Source organism: Penaeus monodon, chromosome 1 (assembly GCF_015228065.2).
Source record: "Penaeus monodon isolate SGIC_2016 chromosome 1, NSTDA_Pmon_1, whole genome shotgun sequence".
NCBI lineage: Eukaryota > Metazoa > Arthropoda > Malacostraca > Decapoda > Penaeidae > Penaeus > Penaeus monodon.
The window spans coordinates 59,456,879-59,467,929 of record NC_051386.1 but is presented as its reverse complement, the minus strand read 5'-3'; the positions used below and the strand labels follow the sequence as shown (position 1 = coordinate 59,467,929).

Here is an 11,051-nt window from a genome sequence, read left to right as displayed (position 1 = left end):
TTTTAATAATATATATAATATAATCTATATAATTATATATATAATATAGATAAGTAATATATTAATCAACATAATAAATAATAATATACTCTTATAAATATATATATATTATGTAATGTATATATATATCTATTAATTATATGATATAATAAGAGAGAGAGAGAAAGAGAGAAGAGATTTAAACTTGAGAGTGCTATATTGTTAAAATGATAGATATTATTATTGTCAATTTCATCGTCATCAATAACTACAAGTGATTTCGATGTAACAAAGCTATGTAAAAGTATAACCATCACGTGGAAAACAATGTATAGCTACCAAAGAGGCGTTTTATGAAGTTTTTAACAAATACAACAAGCATCGCCATGGACAATCTAAAAGATTTAATAATAAAAAGGCATGAAGTAAATCTATCAACAAGGTAAACTAAACACTCTCCTCTTAAACCAATAAACTTCTCTGTACACGTATAAGAAATCTTTGCAATCTCTATAAAAAAAGAAAAGAAAAGAAGAAGAAATTCAATAAACTTCTCTGTACACGTATAAGAAATCTTTGCAATCTCTTCTCTCATACTACAAGAAGAAACTTCACACGCATTTCTTCTTCTGCGTCTTCTTTCTCTCTCTCTCTCTCACTCTCACTCTCTCTCTCTCTCTCTCTCTCTCTCTCTCTCTCTCTCTCTCTCTCTCTCTCTTTCTTTTTTCTTCAACGAAGGCCGTTGGTGAGCCCCGTGGAACTTGGAAGCCCCGGGTGAAAAAGGAACTTTACAGCCCAGTCATGTCCCAGTTTCCTCCACAGTCACGTACGCCTCCTTTCGCCCCCGCTCACCCTACGAGGTTAACCATTACGTTAATCTAGACCAAAGGCCGAACGACTGGCAGGTATTTAGTTACTTTGGGAGGATGAATTACGGAAGCTGTAAAAAAAATATATATATAAATATATAAAAATAAATGAAATAGATAAATAAAATAAACTTTTTACAACCTCCAGCATGTCAAAGATTCGGTAGCCTTATTTAGGCTGAACAAAACCCGTGATTTAAGTTTGATGTATTGATTTCACAGGATAAAAAAAAAGAGTTTACACGAGTTTACGTATTTTCGTCACTGAACTTACCTACAGTATCGTATCATGTCAAGGTCTGACGTATATTGATGGTAAGTTAAAAATACGGAAAAAAACAAAGGTTATACGACACGTGTATTTGCGTAACGGAATTCCCCCTAATCTTCATATCATATTAATTTGACGTACTGATCGAACGGTAATTTAAATGAAAGACATAAAGACACACGATTAGCGTCTTTTCGCAATCGAACGGACCGTAATCCTTCATATCAGATTAGAAGCAAACACTTATAAAAGAAAGAAACTCTGATCACTAAACCGGCATTTCTCCGCGTCTTCCGTTCCTCAAGGCCAAATACAGAAAACGAAAAACCCGAGGGGAAGCTACTCAAATTTGATAATACACTTCAAATTCGTTTTATATGTGCCCAAAGAAAGAACCGAGGATATAAAATAATCAATATATTACATCTGCCGTGTCTGCATTTAAGAGATTTACATCGCTCTTTCCGCTGAATGGAAACTGTTTTAAAAAGAAAGGTTAAAGAAACCAGTCAATAAATGGAGGCCTTGACCATGGCCCACTTCACTCGCACGTAACACAACCCAGATACCGCTGCATTATGTAAGAAAGCAATATCTTTAATTAACTTCTCCTCTTATCAGTAAAATTACGTCTCGTTATGATTTCCTACTTAATGGTATCTGGATCGTTCCTAATAATGACTTTGTACATATGGTACGTTCGTACGGGTATCCTTCCCTACCTAATAATATTATATTTTAATAAATCAGTAATTATAATTGTTACGTTTTTTATCCTTTATAAAACGAAGTAAGCACACATATATATTATGTATAAAACAATATCATACATTATATATATATATATATATATATATATATATATATATATATATATATATATATATATTAATATATACATATATTTATATATCTACATATATATATATATATATATATATATATATATATATATATATATAATTAGAAAATGTTAAAGTTAGTTGCTTATCCACTGTTAACATGTTGGCGAAAGCAAGTCGTCGATAGCTTTCGTTCGAGCGTATCTGGAACGTTCTTGTTCGTTCTGAGAAACCACAAAGTTACTCTCTCTGACATTTATCAATAGTTGAACTCCCTTCTCTTGGCATTCTGTATTTGCGACAAGGCATGAAGTGCACACACACACACACACACACACACACACACACACACACACACACACACACACACACACACACACACACACACACACACACACACACACACACACACACATGCATTGATGTGTGTATACACACACACACACGCTGACGCAGGTAGCGTCCTAGAGAGCGAGGGATGACGAAGCGTGAGTCATATGCAAATCTACAAACAGACTTCTTACCAAAGAAACTTAATTTAAAGTTTAATGAACAAAAAAAAAAAAAAACAAGGAAAAATAAAATGAACAAAATATACATAAAATAGGCACAATCACGAGAAAATACGAATAGAAGACAAGAAAATAAGCAATGAGAGAGGCTTTGGAGACCCGCGATGGTCGGTGAAGGACAGACGTAAACATTGGGGTGGAACTCCTGAGGTGAAGAAAAGCAGGGAAGGAGCTTTTAAATAATGAAAGACGTAGGGGAAGAACGAGGAAAAATGGCTTAAAAAATAAAGGAAAGGAGATACGTGATAAAGAAAGGGAGGAAGAAAGAAATTAGAAAAAGGGAACAGAAGTTTTGTTAAAATGATGATGAAAGACAATACGGGAAAGTGACCGCGGACGAGAGCGAACACGAGAACAGACAAAGAGGAACATAATCTCCTGTAAATCACAAAGAGAGAGAGAAAGAGAGAGAGAGAGAGAGAGAGAGAGAGAGAGAGAGAGAGAGAGAGAGTGACAGAGACAGAAAGAGACAGAAACAGAAACAAACAAAATACACAATACCCCAAACGAGAAATACAGCAACGCCCTGAAACACAAGAAAAATACAACAACAAACGACAACAAAAAACGGAATCAAGACACGAAATTAATCACAAATCTTGCATCAGTTTCCTCGACCGTTTTCCGTGAAGTGACGACCTGTCACCTCTCTCACGGCGACGCATGGAAACTCGAGGGACATGTCGATAAGGAACATGCTAATGAGTCTGAGAGGGGAAACTCGCCCCTGTGGACATAGAATGATGGAAGAGGGATGATAGGAGAAGACTTAGGCGAAGGAGAGGAAGAGGAATGAGGGAGGTGAAGAAGAGAGATGAGGAGACGGGGAAAAAAGGTGGAAAATTTGGAAGAATTGAGAGAAATCTGGGGAGAAACTGATATCATTGTGGAAAAAAAATGGGTAAACAGGAAGTGATGAACAAACATAAAAGGGGAAAAAAGAGAGAAAAGCCGATAAGAAAGCAAGAAAGAAAGAAATATATGTCTGAAATGTCTCTAGGACAAAGAAGAAATAAAATAGAACATAAAAGGAAGGAACTACAATTAAAAAAAAAATGAAGGCAAGGGAAGCGAACACATACAAAAAGAAAAAAGAAAGGAGGAAGGGAAACAGAATAACCAATAAAACGACTAAAACGGAAAAAAAACGTAACAATAACAAAAACAACTCTACTAATAATTAAAATAACAGTAATTTGACAAATAACATAAAGAGCAGAAACACACACACATAAATAAAAAATAACAATTATAACAAATTGACACACAAAACACTTAATAATAACGAAGACAAAACAAAGAAAACGGGAAAGGTAAGGTAAACAGAGGAAAAATAAGATAAAAAGGAATGAAAGGAAACAGAATAAGTGAAAACTAAAAAAAAGGGAAAATAATGTATGTCCATTTAGAATTAACAAATAGAAAAAAAGAAAAGGAAAATAAGTAAAAAAAAATATATATGCTGAAAATAAACTGCGTCATCTCTGGTAGGCCTATATCTTCTAACACAACACCAATATTAACAAAATATTATGCTTTTCATAACGACACGTTCTTATTTCTCCCATTCTTGTTCGTTATTACAATGCCTCGTGTTTATCTCTCACTCTCTTATTACTATGATCATCATTATTATTCCTATTCCTGGATTTCTCAATTCAGCATAATCATCAAAAAAAAAAACTTTCGTAATAACGTTAAATCAACTTCAGCATCGATATAAGCATTTTTTTTTTTCAAAAGTGACATTACCAGTATTAATACCTAGTACATCGCGTGTCACGTCATCTCAGTTGTCAACAGTATTTTGCAAATAAAAAGAAAAGAAAAGAAAAGAAAAGAAAAGAAAAGAAAAGAAAAAGAAAGAAAACACACACACACACACACACACACACACACACACACACACACACACACACACACACACACACACACACACACACACACAAGAAATGATAAAAATGTGAAGGATGATAAACCAGGAAAGGAAGAGACGGAAATGGAGAGAGGGAGAGAAGAGAGGAAGGAAGGAAGGAAGGAAGGAAGGAAGCATGATAGGAAGGAAGGAAAGGAGAGAAAGGAGTGGGAGGAGAGGAGAGGGAGTGAGAGGAGGAGGAGTGAGGGGGAGTGAGAGAAGATGGAGCGAGGAGGGGAGATGGGAAGGGGAGTAAGGAAAAGCGAGGGAGAGAGGGCAAAGGAGAGTTCAGAAGGCACCCGGAAGAGCAACCCCCATTCCGGGGAAGGAAGGAGGGGAGAGAGAGACACAGGGGTTACCCACTTTTCCTTCACTGGGGCTTAACGGGGGAGAGAGGGGAAAGGGGAGGGAAGGGAAGGAGGGAAGGGAAGGGGGGGGGGGTGAGGGTGAGGGGGAAGGAGGCAGGCGAGGGCGCAAGATGAGGGGGAAGACGGGACGGAATTGGGGAAGTATGCGCGAGGGGAGAGAGTGAGGTAAAATATACTTCCGCGAAGGTAGGGAAGGGAGAGCCTCCATACACACATGCACACAAACACATAAATGCCCCGTACGCACACAAACACAAACACACACACACACACACACACACACACCTCTCTCTCTCTCTCTCTCTCTCTCTCTCTCTCTCTCTCTCTCCTCCTTCTCTTCTCTCTCTCTCTCTCTCTCCTCTCTCTCTCTCTCTCTCTCTCTCTCTCTCTCTCTCTCTCTCTCACACACAAACACAACACACACACACACACACACCCCTACCTCTCTCTCTCTCTCTCTCTCTCTCTTCTCCTCTCTCCCTCCGTCTCTCCCGCTCCCTCTCCCACTCTCTCTCTCTCTCTCTCTCTCTTTCTCTCCTCCCATCTCTCTCTCTCTCTCCCTCTCTTTCTCTCCCCCACCCTCTCTCTATCACACACACACACACACACACACGTACTCTCTCTCTCTCTATCACACACACACACACACACACACACACGTACTCTCTCTCTCTCTCTATCACACACACACACACACACACGTACTCTCTCTCTCTCTATCACACACACACACACACACACACACACGTACTCTCTCTCTCTCTCTCTATCACAAAACACACACACACACACGTACTCTCTCTCTCTCTCTATCACAAACACACACACACACACACGTACTCCCATCCCATCCCTTATCGACCCTCCCCTCATTAAAAACCTTTCCTCACTTCTCCTCTTAGTACTTACTTCCTCATAAAACACACTTCCTTAACCGCTTGACCAACACAGTCACGGAGACGAAATTAACCAACATAGAAACGGAGGAAATTAACCAACATAGAAGCAGGGGAAATTAACCAACACAGACACGGATACGAAATTCATGCCGCATGCCGTTTATCAACAACAGCATGGCCACACGGACACGCGGCATCCCCGACAACGGCATAGCGACAACAAAAACAAGCAGCAGCATCCTCGGCATAGCGTGGTGTCACCGATAACACCTGTCACCGCTTCGACGCCAGCTGCTGTTACTCCATTGTGCATTTGCATTTTATGAGAATGTTCTCGCCGAATTTGCACACATAAAAAAAAAGAAAAAAGAAAGAAAGAAAAAAAAATGTTAGCGAAAGCACAATTAAAACAACTTCGCTAGCTTCTGCTTGCTCGTAGGTCTTCCTGCCTGACGACACCACAAGTAGCCTTAGGACGCCATCTAGGAGAGCATTGTATACGGAGGGTGAAACAGGACACCGATCTGGGGAGGATGATAGGCCGTGGGAACGCCTCATTCTCAATCTCATTCTCATTCTCTCTCTCTCTCTCTCTCTCTCTCTCTCTCGCTCTCTCTCTCTCTCTCTCTCTCTCTCTTTATTTCTTTCTCTGTCTCAGTATCTTTGTCGGTCTGTCTGTCTGTCTGTCTGTCTCTCTCTCTCTCTCTCTTTCCCCCCCATCCCTCTCTCCCTCTCCTCTCTCTCTCTCTCTCCCCCTCTCCTCTCCTCTCTCTCCTCTCCTCTTCTCTCTCTCCCTCCTCTCTCTCTCTCTCTCTCTCTCTCCTCTCCCTCCTCCCTCTCTCTCTCCCCCATCCCTCTCTCTCTCCCTCCCTCCCTCCCCCACCCCCCTCTCTCTCTCCCCCATCCCTCTCTCTCCCCCATCACTCTCTCTCCATCATCCCTCTCTCCCCCTCTCTCTCCCTCTCCCTCTCCATCTCTCCCTTTCTCTCAGGCGAGATGGCGAGCCTGACTGATACCACTCGCACGTAGGTCGGTCCCCACGCTTGTATGTTGTTCAAACGCATATGAAAGCATGTACGTGCAAAATATCACCGTGTAGTTGCTTAAATTAATATCTCTCCTTCCCTCTCTCTCTCTCTCTGTCTCTCTCTCTCCCTCTGTCTCTGTCTCTGTCTCTCTCTCTTTCTGTGTGTGTGTGTGTGTGTGTGTGTGTGTGTGTGTGTGTGTGTGTGTGTGTGTGTGTGTGTGTGTGTGTGTGTGTGTGTGTGTGTATGTATGTGTGTGTGTGTGAATCTTTCTCTCTCTCTCTCTCTCTCTCTCAACACCCTCCCACACACACACAAACAAAAATACACAGACAATTACACACGCACAGATAAATATTCACAAACACGCACAAACATACACACCCACAACTCCCTCCTCCCTTCCTTCCTTCCCCTCACACCCCATCCCCTTTCCTCCCTTTCCTCCCACTCAAGAATCCTCCCTCGCCTCTCCCTCCTCCAAAACACGTTAGTACTCCCTCATAAAACTCACGCACATCCTCATAACACAGAGGTTGGACGGCACGCATACTTTACATACGTTTCCGGTGTTTTTACTTTCCACAAACGAAGATGTTGCGGCGATGCTGCAGACCACGAGGCGAGTCCGTTAAGGTTTGTGTGTGGAGTTGAAAGGAGGAGGAGGAGGTGGAGGTGGAGGAGGTGGAGGAAGAGGAGGTGAGGAAAGGAGGTGGAGGTGGAGGAGGTGGAGGAAGAGGAGGTGGAGGAGGAGGAGGAGGAGGAGGAGGAGGAGGAGGAGGAGAGGGGGCAGGAGGCGGAGGAGGAGGAGGAAGAGGAAGGGGAGGAGGTGGTAGAGGAGGTGGAGGAGCGAGGAGGTGGAGGAGTAGGAGGTGAAGAAAGAGGAGGAGGAGGAGGAGGATGTGGAGGAAAAGGAGGAGGAGGAGAGGGGGCAAGAGAAGAGGAAGAAGGATAAGAAGGAAGAGAAGAAAAAAAGAGAGAGAGACGGAGAGGCAAAAAGAAAAAGAAAGAAAGAAACAAATAAGATTAAACACGAGAAAAAGAAAAAATAACTAAGGATAAGAAAGATAACAAGAGAGAGGTGGTGAAGAAAGTGAAGAATAATCAGAAAGAGACGAACTAAAGTCACCGTAATGAGACTCACTGACAGAAAGAAATGTGTTAATCCCACAAAGCGAAAACAGGATCCCAGGTTGTTATTTTCCTCGTTACATGTTAAAACGCTCATTAACATGTTTAAAAAAAACCGTATTTCATAATTCGTATCGTTATAAGTGCCAATCAAAGGTAATGCTGTTTAAGCCTGTATGTTTACAACTATAAATGTACATCTCTGCAATTTTTCCAAAATCTTTGAATGTGTAAGACATATTGAAATATATATAAAGAAGCGGTATATAAACAAGAGTTGAAAATAGTAACAAAAAAGTCTTTTTTTATGAAATTAACATTCTTTCTGAGAATGGGTAACGTGACCAAAAATGCTTCGTTAAGTCGCCATGACAGAACCTGCACAACGTGTCCATTCATTTTCCTCCTAACATTATTCAAAACTACAAAATATTCCTCACTTAAAATTACACTGAAGGATATATTATTAGTGTTTTCCTATTATTTGTCTTTCCATAATAACTTCAAATATCATCTTCGTTGGTACTGAAATCCATGATGATCTTCATTACATTTCCATAGCATTACTGCTACCTTGTTTTGCAATAACAGCCTGTCTCTCATGATTTAACTCTAATAATACTATTATGCATTTCCCCGTGTCTATTTTCATTATTCCAACGTCATTAAAAAACGTCATTATCAAAATTGCTATAATTACCATTATTGAGTTTTCATTTTCCTTGTTATTCCTGTGAAATATATTTTTTTTATAATCTCTCTGTGCATATAATCATGCATATCATCCTAACCATCATAACATCACAAGTTGTTCCCTTATAATCATAACAATAACGATCATAACTGAAAACAAACACTTCTATCCCCAGTCATGAACACCAACTATATCATCACTGTTACATCAACAAACCTCTGCCATGCTCAGTATCAGAAATACTGTCAGTTCTACAAGGAAATCACAGCGACTGTCATGTTATATGTTGACATGTCCTTGCACCAAACTTTCCCGCTGGCACAATGCACACTGCAACAGAATAACGAGTGACAACTGGGTGACCATAAAATTAAGAGCAATGGTTTCTCTTCCTTGTTATCAGATTACGTAATAGCCATTATTAAACTTCTCCATATGGACCGTAAGTCATATTATCAACACTTATATCTCTCCATAAATCCCCTCCATTGGATCATTATAACGGGGGGAGGGGTAGGAGGGGGGAAGTGAAGTCTTGAAGGTCGTATGTGTATCACAAGTTCTAGCAAGGTGTTTACATGAGCAAGCTTCGCAAAGATATACACTCTCGGGAAAGGTGTGCCGTCTTTAATAGCTTGTTAATACAGTTTAAAGTCAAGGTTTGGTTTTAACTTGATGTTAGAAAATGTCTATTTTCGTAGGGCATTTTGAGTAATAATGTGCTATAGCTGTTTCACTGTAACATAAAGTAAAATACTCAGCAATATATTTCGGTGCTTTGTTGGTAAGCGAACATGGTAGCACGCATGTTTCCCCGTTGTTGTTGTTATTTTCTCTTTCGTGGATTCCTTGGATTCGCATTTCATATAGATATATTTTTTTCTTAATCTGTCACTTACTGGAGTTACTTATTTCCTTCTTTCCCTCCTTCCTACAAAAATAACATCACAACGCTTCTCCCCATCACTCTCACCACACAACACACACCATCACGGCCACATCACAACGCTGGTGTGGCAACGAGTCTCTTGCCAGTCACCACTCCGTCGTGTCATCGCGGGAGGCTCTACAAAGACTGCTGCTGCTGCTCCCGGACCCAACGTTACAGTCTGGGTCCTGCCGCCTCACTGCTGCTGCTTCTACTGCTAGTGCCACGCGACCCTCCCCGCTCTCGCCCCTCCCCCTTCTCTCCTTGCTGGTGCCTGCTTAACCTGTTGGGCCTTCAGCGGGCACTTCGGTTTTACTATCGGTTCGGCTGCGACACTGTTTACCTAACTCCGTGTTTGGTTTGCTGTTTTAGCCTTGTTTGTATCCTTAGCTCGCCATGTTTACTGCGCAGGGATTTTAACTTACCTTGATATACAGTTCATTATGATTCACCCTTACGTCTCTCATCTCTGAGATGTGATTCACTGATAAATCCGATTACATATTCTCGTCACGTTTCCATTTTCTAGGATGTTTAGTCTTCTGATAGAACATCTCATCAATATCAGCCACTATTTTCGTCCTCATTTTAGCATTCGCATGTGGAACGCATCACGACCGTTTCACTGTTATCTCGAGTGACAATTCTTTATACGCTGTACTAACGTCGTATTATCTAACAGTGAGCTAATACTTTTTTCTCTCTTTTTTGCAGCCATGATTCGGTGCCATACTATACGACCTTCTTATCACGGTGCCAACTTCCACCACTTTCCCCTTGTTTACGTCCGTATCCTTTCTTGGCACTGTGCTTCCCTCAATACATCTTATTTATGGCACTATTTGCTTTTACTCTTTTGATGAACTTCGAAAACCCATCTCTCATCGTAACAACACAAACGCCCTTGATATATAACTATTATTTAATGCTAAGACGATCGACTTTATATTCACTTTCCTTTCAACCTCCATTTTATAATTTCATTCGTACGCGCGTTACTACGCTACCTTGACTCCCCAACGGTTTCTCGATTTTTCTTTCTTTTTTTTTCGCCGTTGTTCGTCGCCTCCATCGCCTCCTATACACATACCCCAGAAACCCAGCTATTCCTCCGCTATCGCCTTAAGCCAGCGCTGCATTTCTACAACGCATTTTCTTCGTCGTTTGTTAATCCACCCGCAAAGTTTTCCGTGTTAGCGCCACCTGCCTGACAATCCCCTTCCCTGCACCAGTTGACGCTGCACTTAACCCCGTAAAGTGAGCCGCGCTCTGATGTACAGGTTAACAAAAGAGGTAAATATAACATCAGGGCTGCATAATAGCGAGGTTTTAACTGCATCTCAAGGCTGGCCCCCACTTCGCCGTCCTTACCGCCGGTTGCTCAGCGCTGGCCAGGGCTCCCTCGGGGTTGGGGGAGCTTTGTGAGGGACGCGGGGGTTCCATAGAGCTTTGCTGCATTGTTGGCTTTATTCATGTTCTCTCTTTTCCTCGTTCTTACTTTTTTTTCTTTCTTTTTCTCTTCATCTTTATCTTTTTTACATATATCTTGCTATCTCTT

At 41.0% G+C, this 11,051-nt stretch overlaps 1 protein-coding gene across 5 annotated transcripts in view; it reads right to left on the bottom strand.

The window, feature by feature from the left end:
- The window catches only part of LOC119574895 (lisH domain-containing protein C1711.05-like), a 77,965-nt gene extending 68,274 nt beyond the window's left edge, over positions 1 to 9,691 (bottom strand). For 2 of the 5 annotated variants that reach the window (XM_037922171.1, XM_037922177.1), the window contains exon 1: positions 9,553 to 9,691. The gene's annotated coding sequence lies outside the window, so the exon portion shown is untranslated. The remainder of the gene's footprint in view (positions 1 to 9,552) is intronic. The other 3 variants (XM_037922188.1, XM_037922195.1, XM_037922182.1) reach the window with 2 other exon arrangements.
- Between the last annotated feature and the right edge of the window lie 1,360 nt (positions 9,692 to 11,051).